The sequence below is a fragment of the Dreissena polymorpha genome, chromosome 1, assembly GCF_020536995.1.
Source record: "Dreissena polymorpha isolate Duluth1 chromosome 1, UMN_Dpol_1.0, whole genome shotgun sequence".
NCBI classification, from domain to species: Eukaryota; Metazoa; Mollusca; class Bivalvia; order Myida; family Dreissenidae; genus Dreissena; species Dreissena polymorpha.
Genome location: NC_068355.1, coordinates 37,341,374 through 37,365,545, shown reverse-complemented (window position 1 = coordinate 37,365,545; position 24,172 = coordinate 37,341,374). Strand labels below are relative to the sequence as shown.

The 24,172-nt window shown below is 35.6% G+C and overlaps 2 protein-coding genes and 2 pseudogenes across 3 annotated transcripts in view; 2 read left to right on the top strand and 2 right to left on the bottom strand.

Annotated features, from left to right (window-relative positions):
* LOC127877141 (SCO-spondin-like) overlaps positions 1-24,172 on the bottom strand; it is a 331,534-nt gene that overhangs the window by 95,701 nt on the left and 211,661 nt on the right. The window lies entirely within an intron of this gene.
* LOC127877208 (thrombospondin-2-like) overlaps positions 1-24,172 on the top strand; it is a 74,170-nt gene that overhangs the window by 19,100 nt on the left and 30,898 nt on the right. The gene's annotated exons all lie outside the window — the stretch shown is intronic.
* LOC127877196 (uncharacterized) lies at positions 1,127-16,064 on the top strand (annotated as a pseudogene).
* Positions 17,093-20,408, bottom strand: LOC127868063 (uncharacterized; annotated as a pseudogene).

The following is a 24,172-nucleotide window of genomic DNA, read 5'->3' as shown; positions in this document are numbered from 1 at the left end:
AATATTAAAGTTATTAGCCGAGCAGGAGATCGGTTAGTAGGGTAATCTCGTTGCTTTTACTGTCTTTTAACGAATCCAGTTGCATTTTGTCGGCAACTGCATGGGAACATGTGTGTTTTCGATGAAAAAGGTCACGTCCAGTGTTCCACAATCTTTCAGCAATAGGCATATAGTGCGTTTCATACCTTGTGTATATATTATACCTATACGAGGGTTATTTTTTAAACTATGTATTTTTGTCAATATTCGTTGTTGAAAAGTCAAACCATACACAATAGGTGTACATTTAACAATCTGGAACCCCTTGGGTGAGCTCCGAGGGGGGGGGGGGATATGGTCCGGGGTGGGGGGCAATGTTTTTTTTATGATACTGCTGCCTGTGGATGCAGGAACTCAATTGGACAGGTCGCGAAATTATGCAAAATTACCTGAATAACATTCCACACACACTGGATCCACTACCGTTGTTTGTAATACAACTCAGAAAGACAATAAGGATTGCAAACTTACTTATTGCCATTATGAATTGCATTTGTAATGTGTGAATCCTCCATGATTTCGAATTAGTTTTGCTTTGTCGCAAATGACACTCTTATACAATAAAAGCCGTAGGATCTCGAATGATCTGCTATTTGACCATTCTCTTGCACGACGGTCACATTACATTCACCTCTGTGTTGGGCGGGAGGCGGAAAACTACAACGGGCGAGGCATGGTATGGTATTGCGCAAGGGGGGTTAGAGGGCTTGGGTTAGGGGTCGGGTTAGGGTTAGCCTAAACCCAACCCTAACGCGACCCCTAACCCTAACCCTTTTTTGGGGTTATCACCCCTGACCATGCCTCGTCCGTTGTAGTTTTCCGCCTCCCGTGTTGGGCACAGAACGGACTATTTTTACGCGAGCGTCTAATTCATGTGATGATCGTTCCAAGCGTTCGGTAGCACACCACGGTAGGAAGCAAAATATGCGAATGGCCCGGAAAAGTGAAATATTGGGAAAGGGTAGGTATCAATGTCAATTTGAGGGTAATAGGTCTTATTGTACCACCAAATTGCATTAAATCCTAAGAATATGACCATTTTCAAATGCGAAACTGTGGGGGTCATGACCTCTTGTTGTTGTTGTTGTGTTCTTCGTTACTCAGGAAGGAAAAATGTGGTAGGCATATTGTTTTTTTGGTTCTTTTTAAGCTAGAATTGCTAGTAGGGTCATGGTGTGAATTATTGCGCGAAACCCACCTGGTAACGGGTATATATTCATGGTTTGATGGGTTGTGCTATGTTTTGCGTGTAAAAATAGCATTCCAAAATCAGGCTAGCATTACGTTTCTTTCGTCCCAACTTGACCCAAGCCACTTTCATACATGGTAAAAAGTTGATTTATAAGCCCCTGTTTGCGGCCTTGCCATTCTGTCAATATTGGTCATTGTATCACCTGTACAGGTGCCATATGCTTTTTTTATCTTAAATGTAAGTTTCAGACTTATTTGTGTGCATTGAATGTTTTGTTATGATTGCAGGTTCGTTGTTTTCTGAATTGAGCTTGGTGGAGATCAAGAAGGCGTCAGCGGCTCCGAGAAAGTATGTTTCTACTGTGGTGTGCTACCTTCATCATTCAAGATGGAAACACACACACCCATTAAAATTACAAAATTAGATTGTTTTGTGTGTTGTGAGACCAATGTTACACGGATTAAATTAAATGGACGAAAATCTGAAGGGGAACATTTTATTGGAAAATTTAAAGTACTTTTAAACAATGATAATCTATTGTCAAGCATCTTAAATTCAGAATCGCCTACGATATGCAGAAAGTGTTACAGAAAGATAAAACACACATATGGTTTTATAAATCAGCTGAAAACATCAGCAACTAAATATGTTCACCAAAGTGATGTACGAGTAAAAAGGGGTGTAACTTCACCTTTAACACCCATTACTTTGAATCCAGGGCCCTTGATTGCAAAGCGTAACAGGTCAAGGAAGAAACAAAAATTGCTGTCACCTGCTAAACAGGTTCGAAATCCAAACCCTTCTTCAGATATTCCAGTTATTGAATATTCAACCAAGTCTTCCACATGTAGATTACATGCAGACCATGGTTACAGTACACCTGCTAAACAGGTTCAAAATGCAACCGCTTCTGATAAGGACCAGGTATCAAATTTTCCTGTTAAAGAACATTCAACCCAGTCTTCTACATACACTTTACCTGCAGATCATGGTTACATAAGACCTGTAGTTGATGACAAGGTTTCCTGTGAGAGTCCTATGTTCATTGATATGAAGGCACTGTTACAAGAGATTTCTGCAGGCAAAGTTTCTACTTCGGTACTGTTACAAGAACTGCGGACGCAGTCCTCATCACAGACTTCGAGAACACAAATGTTATGCTCAGTCCTGCATAAATACAGAGACGTAAGTAGACTTTAGGACAGCATTGATCACTTCCTGGATGAAATAATTAAAGAGATGATGAAAAGGTAACAGTACTGTAATACTAATAATAGTAATTTATAATAATGCATTTTTTATAATCCTGATACGAAGTTAATAGTGGTATAGTGGAATCACCATGGCCGTCTGGTCTGTCTGCCTGTCTTTTAAACTTACAAATCTATCAACTTTGTTGAAATCATGCCTCTGGGGTAAAAATTGGGCCTGTTACTTGTTTTCCAAATATGTATGTAGTGAAAACTTTAAAAATCTCTGAAAATGCAGGCATATTTTGTTATTTCATCTCTTTCCGGGTTATTGTTATTTAAAACAAATCCAAATATTACTTTTGTTAGTAAATTAGTATTTTTCAAAAATATAACAATTTGTGAACAACTCCCTTTAAACATACAATATGTAAAAAAATAAACATTTAAAAATGATTTCAGGCATTGGTGCTTACATTGCAATATGGATATTTCAGAGTCCCAGGGCTCGAATTTAACTTTTTTTTCTACTTGCAAAAAATTGCGAGCAGCGTTAATACCAACTCGCAAAATCAAAAACATTCTCGCAAATTTTGATGGAAACATAAAAAACCCTTGGTTTTTAGTTTAGTTCTATTTAAACAAAATAAAAGTACTTAACATGTATACACATTTTATTTCTGCAACCATACAAAGATATCAGTTCCTTGTACCACAAGGGCCCACATTAGGTTGATTGACCATCTTCATCTATAACAAGTTGTAGTCTTATTTTAAGTTATTTTTTCCACTAATTCACTGTTTTCATAGAAGGATTTAAAATCTGTTTTTTCTAACTAAACGGTTAACTTTGCTTTATCTTTTGTATTATGTATATTTTGTGTTATTTCCGTCTGTGGGAATAAAGTGACAAGTTATTTTTCGCTTCAATGAACATGTGTGAATAGTCGACTGTTTCACTTCCTTTGTACCAATACCATCCGCGTGTCTGTATATACCAGTCTACATACAAGGTGCGGGCTTACGCATAAGGGTTCTTGGGCGTTCTATAAATTGACCTAAGATTTAGTGATCATGTGTCGAGCAGCATTATACCTACTCATTTCTTTTCACTATTTACTTGCAAAAAAATACTAGTGGCTTAAAACTTGACTCGCATTCGGTATTTTTTACTCGAATTTTGCGAGTGTGCGAGTGTTAATTTCGAGCCCTGAGAGTCCCGCTTCTTCTGAAGGTTATTCTATGTGTGGCTACACCTGCCAGTGAGAATATGAAACCATCTATTCTTCCTGTAATAGCTTCTGCTTACAGCATCTTGATGAAGCATAAATATGATAACCTCTCAGCGTACCACAGATTAACAACCATCATTGCTATCAAGGGTGGCCTTGATGAAAGAGTAAGTATCAATACCATTAATGTTAATTGTTAAAAACTTAATGCTCATCATCAGGAATGTGGAAATGCCTTTTTTTCCAATTGTGATTGAACAAGCTCATTGTAAATCTATTCTGGTATTTGTTTTAAAGCAATAACAATTGTCTACGTGATAATTCCTTTATAGACTTCATTCCGAGAAATTGTCTCCTGTCTGATATATTCTTTAGTGTGACATTAATACTTTAAGAGAATGATTATTTTATTGTTTAAATAATTATACAGTAATATAAAAATATATTTCAACTGTGTATAAACCACATTTTTGCACGATGTTCAGTGACACTGACAATCAGGCATAGTGCTTGTCCTTGGAAAAGTAAATTACAAAATATATGGATGCTAAGATGTCAGAATTCCACATCCATGTTGAAAATGTTGTGTCATTGCTAACAAAATTTGCTTGTTTAATATTGAACTTTATATCGTTTGTTGTTGACAAGTTTCTGCTGCTTTTTATTGACATTTGACAACAACTGAAAATATCATTTCACTCTTAATAAATGACTATTTTGCCAAAATACAAATGAGGAATTTCATTAGAATTTGTAATCTATGAGTCTTATAAACCCTGCTTATAAATATGAAGAGTCAGAATATCAAATGCTATGTCAAAACTTAGAAATTAAAATAATTTAGTTTCATAATACATATTATTTTATGTATTTTAAAATGATATTTGACGTAAATAAATGTGAATTACTGGGATAAAACCATACTGTAACAGAAGTTAAAGAAAAACAAGTGAAGTTGGAAATAAAGTGTACCTATATTATTCAATGAACTTTATTTTCCCCCCGAGTCAAAAATGAGAAAATTCCATTTTGATTTCAATAAAAACAATAAATTGAAATCCCTGATAAATATGTTTTGTAAGCAATTGAAAAAAAAATCATTGTTCGTGTAATTTATGAACATTTTCTACTTGTCAGGAATGCATTTTTAGCTCTACAGAGCTTTTGTGATCGCCTTTTGTCCGTTGTCAACATGTAACTTGTGAACACTATAGGATACATTTATTGACCAATCTTTATGAAACCTGGTCATAACATTTCTCTCTATGATATCTCTGCCGAGTTTGGAGCTGTGTCACTTGATGTCAATAGGTCAAACTAAGGAAAAAGCTTGTGAACACTCTAGGAGTCTATTCTTTTCTAATGTTCATGAAACTTGCTCATAACATTTGTTGTAATGATATTTCAGCTGAGTTTGAAAATTGGTTCTGCTCTGTGGAAAACATTGCCACCAGGGGACGGGCCGGAGAACATCTCTTAATATAGCTATAGTGAATCACTGTGAACACTCTACAAGTCACTTGTTTTTGCGCAATAAGCATAAAACTTTATCAAAAAATTTTCTAATTATATCTCATCCATTTTCAACTAGAGCTTTGTCACAGACGTGACGTATACCCCCACATGCTGCATTGACACAGAATATTTTGCATGCTGTCCTCACAAAACAAGAGAAGCTTATTTATGGCGATTTTTAATAATTATTATGGCATAATCATTAAGGGCCATTTTTGACCTTTGAACTCTAAGTGCTACATTGACCTTGAAGATATCTACGTAATTCTTTCGCGCGACACACCGTCCAACGATGGTAAACAAATGTCACAAATTATTTTAAAATCTCACGATGAACGACATAGTTATGGCCCAGACAAGCTCATTTATGACCATTTTGGACCTTTGAACTCAAAGTGTGACCTTGGCTTTTGAGATATCGATGTAATTCTTTTGCACGACACACCGTCCAACAATGGTGAACAAATGTGCCAAATTATTTCAAAATCTCACAGTGAACGACAAAGTTATAGCCCAGACAAGCATTTTACCTTTAAACTTCATGTGACCTTGACCTTGGAGATATCAACGTAATTCTTTTGCGTGACACACCATCCCATGATTGTGAACAAATGTACCAAGTAATTTTAAAATCTAACGATAAATGACATGATTATGGTCCGGACAAACTTTTGGTTTAAAACGAACTTAGTGACCCTGTGACCTAGTTTTTGACCCAGCATGACCCATATTCAAACTTGACATAGACATCATCTAGATACAACTTCTGACCAAGTTTAGCGAAGATCGGATGAAATTTTCGGGACAGACAGACCTACAGACAGACCAACAGACAGACCAACAAAGTGACTCCTATATATAAGTAATGGGGGAATAATAATACAATGTATTTCGGGGTTAAAAGCAAGATCATAAACCACATTTAAAATACAAACATCACACAAGCTGCTTAGAACTGTTAAATTCCTTAATTCCTTTGCTTTGTAGGTGAGCGACCAAGGACCTTTTGGCCCCCTTGTTTACGCTTATTGTTATCCTTGCTTTTGTGTTGATTTCAGTTTTGTTACAGTATCCCTCTGCCTGTTTTCGAAACAGAAGCGTAGAATATGCCCTTGTACAAGGTATGGTAGCCTGCTATATCCACCAGATATAAAACAACATTTTCTTAAAGGATATATGTAAATTTTACACAGAAAGCAAATTATTTCTATTAAAGCATATTACATTTGTTGTGTAATATATTTCTTGGATTTTATATTTTACCTTAATCAATAATTATATTTTCGCACAAGGATTTTATATTGGCTCGAATTATTATTACAATTTTAAACTCATTGGGTCTTCTAATAAAATTATTATTTACATGGATGCACATTTTCATTAAATCACATTATATTTCATCATACATGTGTTGAAGTGCATTCACACAGTATTACAATTTATTATTCTGCTACATATGTATCATGTAAGACCATTTAAATATGTTTATTTTCAGCTAGTTGCAAAAGTTTTTGCAAACACAATCTTTAATATAGCAATAACATGTTTTTGTAGGGACAAACTAGATTAAACCACCTGGGTCTGATGTTGTCATGGCCCTCAAGGATAACACTCCAGGAAGAAATCCAATCAATGACAGAAAAACTGATTGCAGAAAACCTGAAACAAAATCCATTGATAAAGGTTACTGGTAAGAATTAAGCCTGTTTCTGCATTAGCTTTTTTTTGGGCATGTGTATTTTTCTGCTAAACACAGTCAGGGCTGCCACTGCCATTCGCAATTGTCGCCATATGCGAAAGTTTTAGAAGAGTGGCGTTAAAATAATCCAATTTGTGAAACAATTTGCGATTAAAATCAATTAGATGTGGATAATTACTGGTCAATTTAGTACTTTCAGCCAGTAGTTGCCTCATTCAGAGGTCATGAAAAGTTTAATATTTAAATTGACGGACAGGTGCAATATCACTTCTTGAAATTGTTCATAGATGACGCCTTGATGAATTGCATTCTGCTATTTAACTACGCTCCTTAAAATGGGTCCATTAAAACAACACTCAATAATGAGAAAATAAGAAGAGTTAACCTCTGCTTAAATACAGGTTTGCCTGGCACAGGCAATACATATGGAGCTTGTTTATGGGTAAGACTTTCAATGTCTGCTGGTAAATGAGACTTTAAATGTTGTTTTTTATACATGTATATAAAAAATATTTGTAAAAAATATATGTATTTGAATGCATGTTAAATTGCTTTAAATTTAAAACTTCAAGGAAATAAAAAGATACTGAACATTACTGTTCAAAATTTTTGATCAGTTAATACAATACATGTAAACAAAAAATGAAAATTGTACAAGTATTGAAGGACAAACAATAAAATTAAAGATTATATTTACTTGTGTCTTATAGTAATCCAAGTCAGCCGCTCATTTCAGACTCTATAATATATATTATTTCATCAGTAATGAGGCCTATCAGTTATTACATATATAGCAGGTTAATAGTAATCTATTTTTATTTAATTTACTTGCATACATGTTTTAAACAACATTAACATTAAAGTATTTTGTTTTATTTGTCAATGTTTTCACCAAACTTCCACATGCGAGTTGTTTCTGATTAATGATGATGGGCATAGTGTAATTTGGTGCTATGTCAAATGCTATTATCAATTTACAACACAACATGGCAATATATGAGCATTGAACTTATTTATAACACGGTACATTATAAAAACGTATGTTTCTAGCTTAAATTGGAATTACATTGTATGTTTATTGTATCATTAACACAGATTAAAATTGGACATTCAAGTAAGGACTAGTGAAACATTTGCTTTTAATAATAAAACAAAGAATAAATGCATTGTATGGTATTGAAGACAATGATTTTAAAATTGTTACAAAATGGAAAATATATTTTAACAGTGGCGAAAAAATGGGTGGCAAAAGGAAATTGAGTGAAATCAGTGAGAGCCCTAACAGTGATACAAAAATGTAAATGAAATGCCCTAGGTATTTATCCCTTAAAAATGCATTTTGAGTACTACCCTGCTTATCTGTCTCCTACCATTTCAACAGAGACAATTTATAAATGTATTCTTTTCATATTCACAGACTATTAAATACAACATGTATATTTACGTAAAAAATGCATTGTGGACTTTTTCATTACATTCAGGGAATTTCTGTAACACCATTAACTCTTAAATATGTATTTTGACGTGTTTGTAGTCCCTTACAAAGTTTAATTTAATTGAAGACATTTTTTACTAGATTCTATTTTAACGGCTTCATTTTCAACCCTTAAATACTGATGAGCAGCAAACAGCATAAAACCTGAACAGACTGCGAGTTACTCGCAGGCTGTTCTGGTTTTATGCGGGTATCAAAAGCCATTTTCAATTTGGTTCTTATGGGGGAAAGGGTTAATTTGCCCATTTAAAAACACATGTGAATTTTGGTTTTATTTCATGATGTCTACTTCAGTAATTAATGTTATTCATGTATGTTTTCAGGAGATAACTTGGATATTTATGTGAAGACATCATCCCTCAGTAAAGAGAGAAGGAATAAGGACCTGCATCTGTTCACAAGTAACATAATATTTAGCAGAGTGTCAACAACAGACATGAACAATTCAGTTCCTAAGGTAGATGTATCAGAGTTGAACAGTGAAAAAATCCTTATGCCTGAACATTCAAATGAGAAGGACAAGTTGCTGCATTCTTATGCCGTGCTAATTGCGAGAACCTTATGTAAGGTACCAGCGTTTCGAAAATATAGTAAACATGTTCCCAAACACGTACCACACGAGTTCAGTGAAAACATGTCTCGATGATCTGTTGTTCATCCTCTCCCCATCATGTTTAAAAATGAGACGAAACATGAGGATTGTATGGCAATAATGGATGGCTATCAGGAACAGCTGAGCAGCATCTACACTCATGCATTTGGTATGCTATATTAATAAATTATATTTTGAGTATTTACATATTGGCTGATATGAACTATCAAGACAAATTGACATTAATTAAATTCCGTGTTTTTTACAAAAAAATACATGCTCATGAATTATAGAATTATACAGTTTGTAATGCATGCAATTAATTAGTTAAACTATGCACGAATAAATAAACGCTTTAAATGAAATTATATAGAAATTTTCTTGATAGAAACTGCATGTCCGATTGACATGTAATTGAAGGAATATAAATAATATTATGTGGGGCATCCTTATCTGTTGGCATACACCTTATCCATTTTGCCACTGCAACCTTTGATCATTAAAATCTTGTCAGAAAACATTAATCAATTAAAAAGAGAAAATGAAATAAGGTGGTCATTTCCAAAATACTTCCATGATTAGGATTCATTGATTACATGACCACAGCGGACCACAAAACTTTTACTTATTATGCTCCCCCCAAATTTTTGGGGAAACCATATAGTCGCCGCTTCGTCTATCCGTGCGTGTGTCCATCTGTCCGTGCACAATTTTTGTCCGGGCTATTTCTCAGCAATTAATGATCGGAATTCATTTAAACTTTATGGGAAGCTTCACTACCAAGAGATGTGCATATTATGTGCCCGTTCTGGTCGGATGATTTTTCACACACTTATGGCCGTTTGAAATTTTTTATTAACTGTACTTATAGTGCAATTCTTGTCCGGGCTATTTCTCAGCAATTAATGACTGGAATTCAATGAAACTTTATGGGAAGCTTCACTACCAAGAGGACATCTGCATATAATCAGCGGGTTCTAGTTAGATGATTTTTCACAGAGTTATGACCCTTTGAAATTTTCCATAAACTGTACATATAGTGCAATTCTTGTCCGGGCCATTTCTCCCCAACTACTGACCGGAATTCAATGAAGCTTTATGGGAAGCTTAACTACCTTGAGGAGATGCGCATGTTATTTGTGGGTTCTGGTTAGATGATTTATTAAGAGAGTTATGGCCCTTTGAAATTTTTAAGTTGCTAAACCATCCGTTGTATTATTTTTTCCAAAGTTATGCCCATCAAGACGTTTCCTTTTATCTGAATATATAGTGCAATATTGTGACCAAAAAAACCTTTTGGGAGCATCACCCGTCTCCAACGGTTTCTTGTTTTCTATATTTTAAACACATTTTAAAATCAAATTCACATGAACAGATTATAGGATTTAAAGAAATTATCACAGGAATTTTGCTTTGGTATCCTTAAAGTTGATTTGTTCGAACAAGAGCATTTTCAAAAAGGTTAATGATAAATTTTATGATGTTATATGATGTTACTTAAAGGTTTCTTTATACTCAACAGGCAATACTGACCTACTCAGGAAATATGGGGTACCCATAGGAGGTGATCAGCTAACCAGAGTTCGCCTTAGTGAGGCAAAAAATCTGAGAAGTTTGTCAGTTACCTCTGAAAAGAGGTATGACAATCTGCATCCGATTGTCTGCGAGATGTGGCATTCAAAACGAGATTTTCTGGATGTAAGAATATTTGTTATAATTTTTTCACTCTTTTAATTGTGAATGCCCTCGGATCGAATGATCGGGGATAAGTTGTTTTGGGCCTGTCTTTCTGTCATTCTGTCCCAAAACTGTAACCTTGGTCATAACTTTTGCAATAGTGAAGACAGCAACTTGATATTTGACATGTATGTGTATGTCATGGAGCTGCACATTTGAGTGAAAGGTTAAGGTCATCCTTCAACGTCAAAGAAATGGCTTCAAATTGGCACAGTAGGGGGAATTGTGTATCTTACAAATTTTGACAAGCACATATATTGTTTAAGCATGATTTACCATATTTAAAAATAAGTGTGTATACAATTTGTATCATTTGTGACATTTCATAGGATTGTATGGTTTCATTTAAAACCAATTGTTCTTTTACATTAGCTGTTGCAATTACTTAATTTTATTAACAAAGCAATATGATAAAAACAATGTTAAGGATTGCATTTATACATTAAACAATAACTGTGTACCACAATTATGGTTTTATTTATCCAGAAAATCCTTATACCACCACAATCAAAGTTTAGGGGGAGCGGGGTATATAGGAGTGAGATTGTTTGTCGGTCAGTCTGTCGGTCGGTCCGTATTAAGTGTCCGCTCTCTAATGTAAGTTGTTATCCCCCGCCATAGGCGGAGGGATATTGTTTTGGCGTTGTCCATCCTTCCGTCCGTCCGGCACTTTTGTGTCCGGAGCCATATCTTGGAAGTGCTTTGGCGGATTTCATTGAAACTTGTTATGAGTATATATATATATATATAAAAGAGGATGATGCACACCAAATGGTATTGTACACCATTTGTTAATAACGGAGTTATGGCCCTTTTTATCTTGAAAACATGCTTTTTTGTGTCTGTAGCCATATCTTGGAAATGCTTTAGAGGATTTCATTGAAACTGGTATGAGTATATATATGGATAAGAGGATGATGCACACCAAATGGCATTGTGCATTATCTGTTAATAACGGAGTTATGGCCCTTTGTATATTGAAAAAATGCTTTTTTTGTGTCAAATATAACATGTTTGTGTCCAGAAGCATATTGGTGGGGGATATCATTTCAAAGAATTTGCTTGTTTTCATACGATCTGCACCAAACTTGGTCATATGTTGTTTGTAGATGATGTCTAGGTCAAGTTTTAATATGCGTCATGCCAATTCAGAAACTAGGTCACTGGGTCACTCAGTGCGATTTAAATATTTAGCATGGTGTCCACTCTCTAAATCAAGTAATTTTCATATAATCTTTACCACACTTGATCAGAAGTTTTATTTAGAAAATGTGTAGATCAAGTTCGAACATGGGCCATGCTGGGTCAAAAACTAGGTCACAGGTTTACTGAGTGCGTTTGAAACATGGAGCATGGTGTCTGCTGTTTTTTGTGAAGACAAAATGCAAAATATTCTATGTCAATGCTGAATGTGGGGGTATTTGTCACGTCTGTGACAAAGCTCTATTTGTTTTAAACACTTTTCGTTTGTTTTGTTCTGTTGTATTCTTAATTTCAAAAAGTAATGTGGACGCTAAACATGGAATCAAATGTGTATGGCTCAATGCATATTAAATATACACATTTTGTGATTAGAGGCATTGATTTATAAAACACACAAAATCATATAAGTCTTAAATAAATATTATTTTTACAAATGTATTTCTTTTTTAAATATTATTACATGAACATATTATATTGTCTTTGACATTTTCTGCATGCAAATGACAATGTAATGAAAACGTTGTGGAAGAGATTGTAGTGATTTTAGTAAGCCACAATTTTGATGATTACACTGATATATTTACAACTATTACTATGTATATTTTCTTAAAATTTTAGAAATGCTTCCGTAAATTCTTCAAAGCAGAGGTCAGTCCTGGTACCCTCAACCACTTCAAAACCATTCTCCACAGGACAGATGTTAATGGGAAAGTGAAGGGTCGTTTTCAGCCACACTTCAATTTACTCATGTCTGTTGGTGAGGGTATGGTTATTGAACAAATATATGAATTCTTCAAGATGGAGGGGAATGACAGTCAGCCACAACACAAGTTATGTGCTGATCTTTCAGATGTACAACCGGTTGAACAAAGCGATGTCCTAATGAAGATTGTTCATGACTTTATGACACACTACGGGTACGGAACAGTGGACTGTCCAAAAAATAATTTGCAACCCTGTTCTAGAACTCAAAGAATAGTTGGCATTTCAAAGTCAGAAGATAAGCGGATTGTAATCAGATATGAAGTTTCCAGCAGTCCCAATAGTGAAACTGATGAGCCTTACAATTATTGCATGCAATTGTGCCATTGGTACCTGCATCTTGCTGCACTGGATGATACTGCCAAAGAAGGTGATCTGAATAGGACAGTTGTAAACTGTCAGTACTCTCTGCCTTTCTTCTATGCACATTCTAAACTTAGCAAATATCTGGTTGAAAACATTGATTACATACTGAAATGTAACTATCTTTTAAGTCCTCTGCAAAAAATGCGTGTGCTTGAAGGATCATATGTCAATACAAAGGGTGGGAAAGGCAAAAACGTTGAAAGTGATCTGACACAGGAAAATTCTGTCTGCAATCAAAAAGCGCTAATTAAGTCCCTTGTTGCAAACAAAAGTGAAAAATCAATCAAAAGAGTTACTGGGGCTGCCGATACCATAGCAGTTATATGCTCCAAATTTGATGCGAGTGTTCAAATTAAGGCTAAAAGTGGCCATCACTCTAAACCTTTAGACAAAACTGACCAAGAATTGATTTCAAAAGAATTGCGAAAAAGTAGGCCATTTCATGTCACTCCTGGGAGAAAGTGTCCTGGATTTGCAAATATTTGTGCTGTTCCAGTCAGTGTTGAGCAGATACCAGCAATGAAACAGAGACTGAACCAGATAATAACGAGGTTAACTAGAGGTCTCAGTGTCGACGTTGAAAATGAGGATGATGTTGATGTTTAGTGCATTTCAGTGAAATGGTGTATTAAATGTTTCTATAGTAGACAGATACTTTATGTTTGAAATCTGTCACAGCACTTTGTCAATTCATTAATATATAATTAAATACTTATATAATTCAGGGATTTCTGTACATTTTGAAAAACAAGAATTAAAAAATAATGATGGTTAAAAATAAAAATGTTAATGGTCAAAATACTGAAGTATCTTGATATTATCCTAAATGTATGTTTAATGTTTTGTAATAGCTTATTTATCATAATAATCAATACTACATTTTCTCAAAATCTTTATTATTTCCATAAATGGTTAGTTTTGGTCATTTTTTCAAGTTTGATTATGGAAAACAAATGTTTGAAAATGATGCCAGACTAATTTTTGGCCGCGATCAAACATGTCAAAATTGCAACTTGATTGCATCAAAATGCAGGATTATGCTTCAATTGCAATCAATGATATTAATTTGCTATTTGATGTTATTTGCAATTTACTATTAAGAATAACTTAAATAGTTCATCATCTAGTGTTATTGACTTAATAACATGTAAACAAGGGCTGTTTATAAAACATGCATTCCCCACATATGGGCTGTCAGTTGTAGTGGCAGCCATTGTTTGCATACGTTTTTGTCACTGTGACATTGACATTTGACCTATTGACCTGAAATTCAATAGGGGTCATCTGCCAGTCATGATCAATGTACCTATAAAGTTTCATGATCCTAGGCCTAATTATTCTTTAGGTATTATCAGGAAACCATTTTACTGTTTTGAGTCACTGTGACCTTGACCTAGTGACCTGAAAATTAATAGGTGTCATCTGCCAGTCATAATCAATGTACCTATGAAGTTTCATGATCCTAGGTGTAAGCATTATTGACTTATCATCAGGAAACCATGTTACTATTTTGAGTCAGTGTGACCTTGACCTTTGACCTAGTGACCTGAAAATCAATAGGGGTCATCTGCCATTGATCAATGTAGTGACTGTATTATGAAGTTTCATGATCCTAGGCCTAAGTGTTCTTGAGTTATCATCCGGAAACCATCTGGTGGACGGACCGACCGACCGACATGTGCAAAACAATATACCCCCTCTTCTTTGAAGTGGGGCATAAAAATGTCTAAAACAGTATGTTGGTCAAACTATTCAAAAATGTAGTCAAAGCATGAATAGCCATAAATTTGACATTAAACAATTTCCCGACTGTTTTACAAATGTCTCAGAACATTTTAATTCTGCTGGACATAGCATTGATGATTGTTATTTTGTTCGTATTGAAAAAATACAAAATAACTGGAAACGCCTCTTAAAATAATGTTCTTGGATGCATTACCTAGAAACTAAAGCTCCCCTAGGTATGAATTCTAAAGTTCTCTTCTAATGTTCTAGTTTTTAAGATAGTTTTTTCTTGGTCGTTTAAAATATTGGCATTGAAACTGAATTTTTCCAGTTCTTTTGTATCATAACTGATCCTATTTTAATAATCTTGTTAATTAGATAACATATACATATATGAACTATATGCTTTTTATAATGATGTTATATTTTATTTTGGTTATATGTTAATTTTAACGCCAAATAGTGTGTAACACTTTGACGTTGTTGCAATTGACGTCATGTGATTGTAATGTCATTTCCTTTATTTTATTATGCCCCCCTTCGAAGAAGAGGGGGTATTTTGCTTTGCACACGTCGGTCTGTGGGTCGGTCGGTCCGTCCACCAGGTGGTTTCCGGATGATAACTCAAGAACGCTTGGGCCTAGGATCATGAAACTTCATAGGTACATTGATCATGACTCCCAGATGACCCCTATTGATTATGAGGTCACTAGGTCAAAGGTCAAGGTCATGGTGACCCGAAATAGTAAAATGGTTTCCGGATGATAACTCAAGAACGCTTAGGCCTAGGATCATGAAACTTGATAGGTAGATTGATCATGACTCGCAGATGACCCCTATTGATTTTCAGGTCACTAGGTCAAAGGTCAAGGTCACAGTAACCCGAAATAGTAAAATGGTTTCCGGATGATAACTCAAGAACGCTAAGGCCTAGTATCATGAAACTTGATAGGTAGATTGATCATGACTCGCAGATGACCCCTATTGATTTTCAGGTCACTCGGTCAAAGGTCAAGGTGAACCAAAATAGTAAAATGGTTTCCGGATGATAACTCAAGAACGCTTATGGCTAGTATCATGAAACTTCATAGGTACATTGATCATGACTGGCAGATGACCCCTATTGATTTTCAGGTCACTAGGTCAAAGGTCAAGGTCACAGTGACAAAAAACATATTCACACAATGGCTGTCACTACAACGGAGAGCCCATATGGGGGGCATGCATGTTTTACAAACAGCCCTTGTTACAATATGTTTACTCCTGATGAAGGTCTTTGACCGAAACGTTGAGAGAATAGATATTTAAAAAAAACAATGAAGTTGTTTCTCTGTTTTATATAATTATTTATTAGATAATAATTTCAACATTCAACAGAAAGTTGTAATACAAGAAATGTTTTCTTGCATCATAATGTGATTCATCAAGGCTTTACGTCAATGTTAGAATTAATTAATCCACACAACTCAATTTTAGGGGTAATACAATAGAGGGAGTTGCCAAATCAGTTTACCCAACAAAATAATTATACATGTTAATAATCAAGAGCGAATATAAAAATTATACATCAAAATGCTTCCACTTGATATTTCCATTGTCTCCTATTAAATATCCTTTTAAATATATTTTAACGATGTAAAATTCAATATATTGCAAGGGATAATTGCTCAGTAATAAACAATAAATGCAACAATTAATGTTGACAATCAATTAACATAACAGTTCGGGTCAGAAAAATCTTCATCCAATGGAAGGCAATTTTAACAATAGCAGGTATTCTGACCCACAATAAAGGGTTCTATGATATGACGGAGAAAATTGTGTTTGCTAAAACTTTGTGTCTAGCAAACATAAGCAATCACTTAAGATTTGTAAAATCCTTTCAAACAATAAACACATTAATAATGATTTTAAAAGCCAGTGTACAAAGTGTCTAGCAATGATCAATATATCTTTATTTATTTATTTAATAATGCTTTAACAATCAAATTAAAGAGACATGCACTAAGAATACATGTAATTATTTTATTTCATAAAATAGCAATAGGGGTGTTTTTACTATAAAAAACAAGAAATTTGTTTGTTGGAAACACTTTGTCCCCTTCTGCGCTGCTTTAATTAATTTGTTTGACCTTTGAGCTTGAAGGATGACCTTGACAATTCACCACTCAAAATGTGCAGCTCCATGAGATACACATGAATGCCAAATATAAAGTTGCTATCTTCAATATTTCAAAAGTTATCGCAAAATGTTAAAGTTGAAGCAAACAAACCAACAGACAGTGCAAAAACAATATGTCCCCCACTATACTGGTGGGAACATAAAAATATTTGGTTATAGTAAGTTAATCATCAAAAGAGATATTGTTCATTACTAGACACGTTGTACATGTGCAATTTTCCCTACAAATAGAACAGCACTTGCAGTCTTCAATGCTTGTGTCCTTTTGAAATCCAAACACTGATAGCAGCTGATTTCTGAGACAGGAAGAATCATTCTTACAGTAATTAATTATGTTATCATTTATTCCAGGAAGATTTTTTGCAATGTTTCTTGAACTATAGTAGAGTGTAGCTGTAGCAGGCTGACCACGCCTACCAGCCCTACCAATCTCCTGGAAATACTGTGTGATGTTTCTTGGAGGACAGGCATGAATTATGTGTGTTACATTTTCCGGGTCAAAACCCATTCCTAGGATGGAAGTTGTCAACACTAATCTTATTTGTGGATCAGATTTTTTCAATTCTTGAATAGTTCTGTCAATTACATACTGATCTTGTCCTGAGCAGATTGCACTATACAAAGAATTGTCAATGTTTGTTGACTGAAATAAACTGTTCAGATACACAATAACTTGACTCATATAGTATATAGGAAGGAATAACAAGGTCACAGGAAACCTCTCTCTTTCCTTATACAGTCTGTCACATATAACATGAGTAACTGCTTCATACTCTCCCAGCACATCAGTAGTACCTCCCTTGTCAAACTTTTCAAGGAAAACATTTGGTTTATCAGGAGTAATTTCAATGATGCTGTGATTAGTCAAGCCTAGTTGATTTGGTAATGTTTGTTTCTGTTCAGCTGTAAGAGTTCCACTCAACGCAACAAATGGTACACCTGGAAAAAACGCTTTTAAATTTTTCAATTCCTTGAAAGCAGTTCTGAACTCATCCCCCTGATACATAAGATAATCAAACACATGATTAATTTTTGTTGAAAAGTAATAGTTGGCAATTTTTAGTGTAATACAGAAATACAATTCTCAGCTAATAAGTGTTTAATGCAGACCCTTATTAAAAGTACAGTGACATGTATCTATGAATATTTTCAGCACTACTGGCAATGATTATCAGAAATTTATGTTTTGGCACAAAGACTTAAGGTAAATGTATTTAATGGTGTGACACTGTTTAACTATGTATGTCCCAATATTAAAATCTGAATATTCTGTTATGTTACTCCTGAATTAACCCATGAATTATTTAAAGGGGCTTGTTCATATAGTGCTGTGTACGTTTGAAAAATACAAAGTTTTTAAAGGAAACTTTTCACGTTTTGACAAAATTGAAACAAGTTCTTTAAGATTTGGAAAATTTTCTTTTATTATGATTTTTGTGATGAAAAGAAATACTGAACCATGATCTTAAATAACCAATATATGCAGATTTTACGATTTCAAAAGATGACAATTATAAAGTGTTGCAACGGGAAACGAATTAATAATTGGGAGAGTTTTGTTGTTGTTGTTATTATATTTTGTGAAACTACGAGGATTGCCTATATTACGTATGAAAAACATTGTATCAGAAAGGATGGCTGAGTGGTCTAAGTGGTATAATTTTTACTCCAGGACTCCAGAGGTCACCGGTTCGAGCCCTTCTTTTTTATGGCCCAAAAGGAGGGCATATAGTGATTGAACTGTCCGTCCGTACATTTATGTATGTCTGTCCGTTCATACTTTGCGTATTTGTTTCGAAAAATGCTCATAACTTCTATGTACGTTCAGATAGCAACGTTATATTTGGTATGCATATGTATCTCATGGAGCTGCACATTTTGAGTGTTGATAGGTCAAGGCCATCCTTCAATGTCAAAGTTTAAAAAAAAAGCGGCCTATAAGGAGGCATTGTGTTTCTGGCATACACATCTCTTGTTTAATTTTAGTATTGATTTTTTTAATTGAGCTTTTTACATTCAATGTTTACATTTATCAATATAAAGCATTACATGACAAACTTCAAAACATGCCAAAATATGTGAAAAGGCCCCTTTAAACAAAACTTTATTCTCATAACCCAACAAAAAATATAACAACACAATCGTGACAAGAGCCCAGATCCAGATGGAATGTAGTGACGCTCTGTGATACTATGTACATGATTATTGGGAACATTTACTGTATTGTTTAAAATAAAAATAATTGAAATTTTGCAATCCAATTGAGATGCACACTTGCACAGTCAGTAAAAGGTCTGTTTATCATGTATAAAAGTACAAGACCTGCGTATTACACAGTACTCCAGATATGATTTGAAAAGGGCACTAAGTACTACTAGTAGAACTGTCATACAATCCATGAGAGGAATTTCCTGTTAGGCCAGCTCGACTATAAATGAAGCTGTTACATATTTTTTACTATCATGGGTGGTAGTAATGATTCTGCATATCTGTGTAATCACTTTTATGTTGATTTTTATGCCCCCCTTCCAAGAAGAGGGGGTATATTGCTTTGCTCATGTCGGTCGGTCCGTCCACCAGGTGGATGTCAGACGATAACTCAAGAACGCTTGGGCCTAGGATCATGAAACTTCATAGGTACATTGATCATGACTCGCAGATGACCCCTATTGATTTTGAGGTCACTAGGTCAAAGGTCAAGGTCACGGTGACCCGAAATAGTAAAATGGTTTTTGAATGATAACTCAAGAACGCATACCACGCCTAGGATCATGAAACTTCATGGGTAGATTGATCATGACTCGCAAAGCCAGAAAATTGTGTATTTTTTTCACCGAAAAAAGGCTGTGGCCCTTTCGCCAAAGTTGGTGTTTTGGCCCTGTAAGTTGATTAGTAGCATGTATTATATACACCTGTTTATTTTTCTATGGCAATAAAAATGGCAGACTATGACAACATTATACTCACCATTGCTCCAAAACATGGCATTCATCAATGACAACAGAAATAACGTGTTCTTGCAGCTGACTATTTAGGATGTCCCTGCCTTTTTTAGTGTTCAATAGGGCTTCTGGGTGACACAGTACAACCGAGATATCACCTCTTTTCAGCTGCTCCATACTAGCATCTGACGTGCATGTAAACTTATCATTGTCCTCGCCTGCACCATATGCATCGTCCTCAGCTATATTAGAATTAATGTCAAGTCTACATGAGGAAATGTTGTGACTTTGAAGAGACACAAGCTGGTCCTTCTGAATAATATTCAAAGGAGACACTACAATCACAACAGGTTTGAACAAATTATCGCCAAGAAGTTTAGGTAGCAAGTGAAAAATTATGCTCTTTCCGTAACCAACAGGCAAATTAACAATAAGGTCCCCTTTTTTGTACAATAAATGCAACAAAGCTTCGGATTGCTTATCCTTTAATACATGTTTTTCGTCGTAGCCATACACGATGTCATTCAATTTGTCCATTGTATTTACATTTGTGAAGTGTGCGGAATTATTCCGCCTGCGTAAATGGACAAAAAATAGTTCCAATGAGATGCATTAATACTACCAAGTTCTTGCCGGATTTATCGTAAATTTAAAAGTCATATTTCTTAATTAAATGCATGCGATATAAAATATCCAATCAAATATACATTGAATGCGTTTGTTCGGTTTTAGCTATTTGGTAGACAAAATGGAGGGCTGAGCCTTTCGCAGAGTTATGGCTGCACACCACACTTTTTAGCCACCAATGCGAATTGGCCCCGGTCAAATTTCTAAATAAAGAGAACATTGCTCAAGGAAGCACCATTTTGAGTGTCTAAATAATAATGAATGTCAGGTTTGAGTTGTGGTGATTTTTCTTGGATGTTTGTAAGTTACCAAAACATTGGTATTTTAACTATAGCTGCATACAGGAAGTAGAATTAATGCAATTCGAAAACAGGTGTAATGCTGGCTCCGGTCAGTATTTCTGTTGGAAATTTGAAAGGGCGTACATACATTGAACTTTTACAAAAAATCTAATCCTTTGACCCCCAATTTTCTCCATTGCTGTTTAGTACTTGGTAAGTTACCAATGTAAAAACATGGTTTCCAGGCACCTTGCTTCTGCAGGAAAGTGGCAGTTTGTTGTTGAAACTGGCTTAAAAAGGCTCGGAAACACACAGAATTCTCATGTTTTGATTTGAAATCATCAATACTAAAACATTTTGCCCCAACTCATTTGATTTGAATGTTACTGATTTTTCAGAAGGCACAGCCTCAACCATTCTGGAAATGTTCTTGGTTTATTTTCAGATTTGCGAGGTGACCAGTTTCCAGACATTGGTTCGCTCCTGCTTGTGTACGAGATTGGCCGAGACTAAAAAAACTGTAGTGTGCCACCTATATGTGATAGCAAAGAACGACAACTCTGCGTGGAGATTGCTATTTGAATGTCACACGTCAATAAATATCGACTATTCTCGTGAAAACAGCGCTAGGTTACAAACAACTATAAAAATAAATATTCGGAACCGAAATTTCCAGGGGTGGATCCGTACCCGCGAATCTGAAGTAGGATCCGATATCATCGGATATTTCGGGTACCCGTTGCAGCCCTACAGTTTTGCGATTTGTTTTGCATTCATAGAAAAATTCAATAGAAATGCTGTTTTGGATTAATAACTTACGGCTTTTTAAATACAGACAATGATTTAAATTGTTTTTATGCAAGTTTACATTGAAAGTTTAGAACAAATGAATGAGGATGATGATTCATTTTAAAGAGTTAAATCATTTAAGGCTCGGTCAGATCGACTAACGAATATGTAACGGAGAGAAAACGGAAAAGATATGCAGATTTTGGTTATCTGGTGATGAAATTTACCTGCTCTGCCGCTCAAGACGCTCGCAATCGGTGTGTAACGGAAATAAACGTACGTTTAACGGATGTGTACCGGATAATTAACGGTCGTCTTACGGATATTACCGTGCGAGTAACGGACTTCTACCGGATAAAACGGCAGTGTATCGCATTAGTACCGGACAAAACGTTCTCCCAACGTGAGAGAAACGGAAAAGTACCGAACATCAACGTACAAAAAAAGGGTCAATTTATGTCATGCTTTATTTATATTTTAAAGTATCATAATTTTGATTTGCTTTGTTTTTAATGCATATGCTTGTTTGTTTCTGTATTATGAATGTTTATGTACACTTACGCCAAAATAAAATAAATAAATAGATCTTGGTCGGTCGAACACTTATATTTTCTTTCCGATGAAAAAGAAGGGTACATCCTCAGTATTATGTGGCAAAGCTTCAGGTTCTGGCAGGTCAAGGTCTCCGTTAACAGTTGCTGCCTTCAGGTCTGACTCGTTCCACAACTGTGCAACGGATGAAGCATCACGGCCTCCAATGTCAGCCCAGGCGAACTTGTAGCGGGAATTATCTAGAGCTAGCAGGGCAACGGAAAAGTACTTCTTGTAGTTAAAATACGTAGACCCGGATCTTGATGGACATTTGCAGGCAATATGTTTCCCATCAATAGCACCAAGCGTATAGAGAAAATTCCGGCTGTCCCTGAAGCCGTCCGCTATTCGCGTCCAATCGGCAGCTGTTGTTGGCAACGGCAGCATCTCGTCAGCATACTCATCTATGACTGCTCTACAAATCTGACGTGTAAAAGACAACAGTATGATAAGCTAGCGTGGATTATAAGTGTATGACACAGTAGTTAATCCATGACTTTTAGCGAGTGGATGATTAGGTTAAACATATACTACTTGATAAACGGTGCATATAACTGTGTGCATTTCAATATATGCGCACAAGACAGTACTAATGGTATTATACAATTTAGGAAGTAAGTGTTGTAGTGCGCGCACTCATCTATTTGTCTGTTATCCTATACCGATAATACAACACTATGCAATTCATATAAAATGATAATAGAAGTAGACATTAAAATATATAAATATATTAAAATGGCTAACATAAGCCTTTTAAAATTAATGTTAGCACTATAGTAAATTAAGTGGTACTACTTCTGGCACGAGAAGAGAAATAGTGTTGTGGGGTACCCTCCAGCCGAATCGCATATCACGGTACTTTGAACCAGACACAAGATGCCGCAGCGCAATTGTAAGCTTCAACCCTGGTTAAATTGGAAGTCTGTAGTTGTTGGTTGCGCTGTTTCGTTATCCTTGGGACCACTCGTGCGAGCATCTCATCGAACATTTCGGGTGGCATTCTCATGATGTTGATGAATGCGCATTGGTCCTCGCGTCGTAGTTTGACCATAAGTTGGTCATACAGACCGAACTGACGCCTCCGCTCGGGACCCAGCCAAGCCCTGATCCACCATGTGCGCTGCCTCCGTCTCCATGCTCTCTTTTGAGCAAGACGATGCATGGCCAGATTAGCCTCTAAAAGGCCAATCTGGGCCTACACGAGGTTGGCTTGACACTCTAATTAAATGCGAGCACGACACTCCATTGCACATGTCCTACTCACAAGGCGTACCAAAATGAAATGATACTTCGACCCACAGGTTAATTACGGTTAAATGTATGTAAACAGTTTTGTTCCGCCACACTTCTACTACTTTTTGTATACGTTAAATGTCCGATATTATCTGTTGAAAATGCGTTAGGACCAGGACAACCGGACGTAAACGGACATTAACCGGATACGTACAGGAGGTGTAACGCACGAGTTCCGAACAAACCGTAAACTAACGTATGAAGACCGAACATCAAACGGAGATCTCTGTCCGTTTTATCCGTTGGAAAATTTTGAACATGCTCAAAACTTCCCAACGGATGGAAAGGATGTCACCGGACATCGCCGAACAAGGAGCGGATTCACCGGATATGAAACAGACATTAAACGGATAAGAACGGACACGAACGGATAAAATGATTTTATGTCCGTTTCTCGTCCGTTACCTCGGTGTGACCGGGCCTTAACAAGTCTTAACTGCATTTGACTTTTAACCGAAAGCGACAAGCCAGTAAGTGGTCTTATTTTCACCCTCACTTCGTTCGTCCGAAAATGAATTAATTCTTCGCTTACTAGCAAACAAGTGACAACAAACATTACAACAAACACCAAATGTAGAAGGCGGTCCGCTTAAATGTAAGTAGACAAGTACATTAACAGATATAGTTCTCGCCAATTCAAAACCCAGTAACAAAATATCATTTTTAACTATGTAAAACATATTATTTTCACACAAACAAAGCATAAACTCTACATAAACT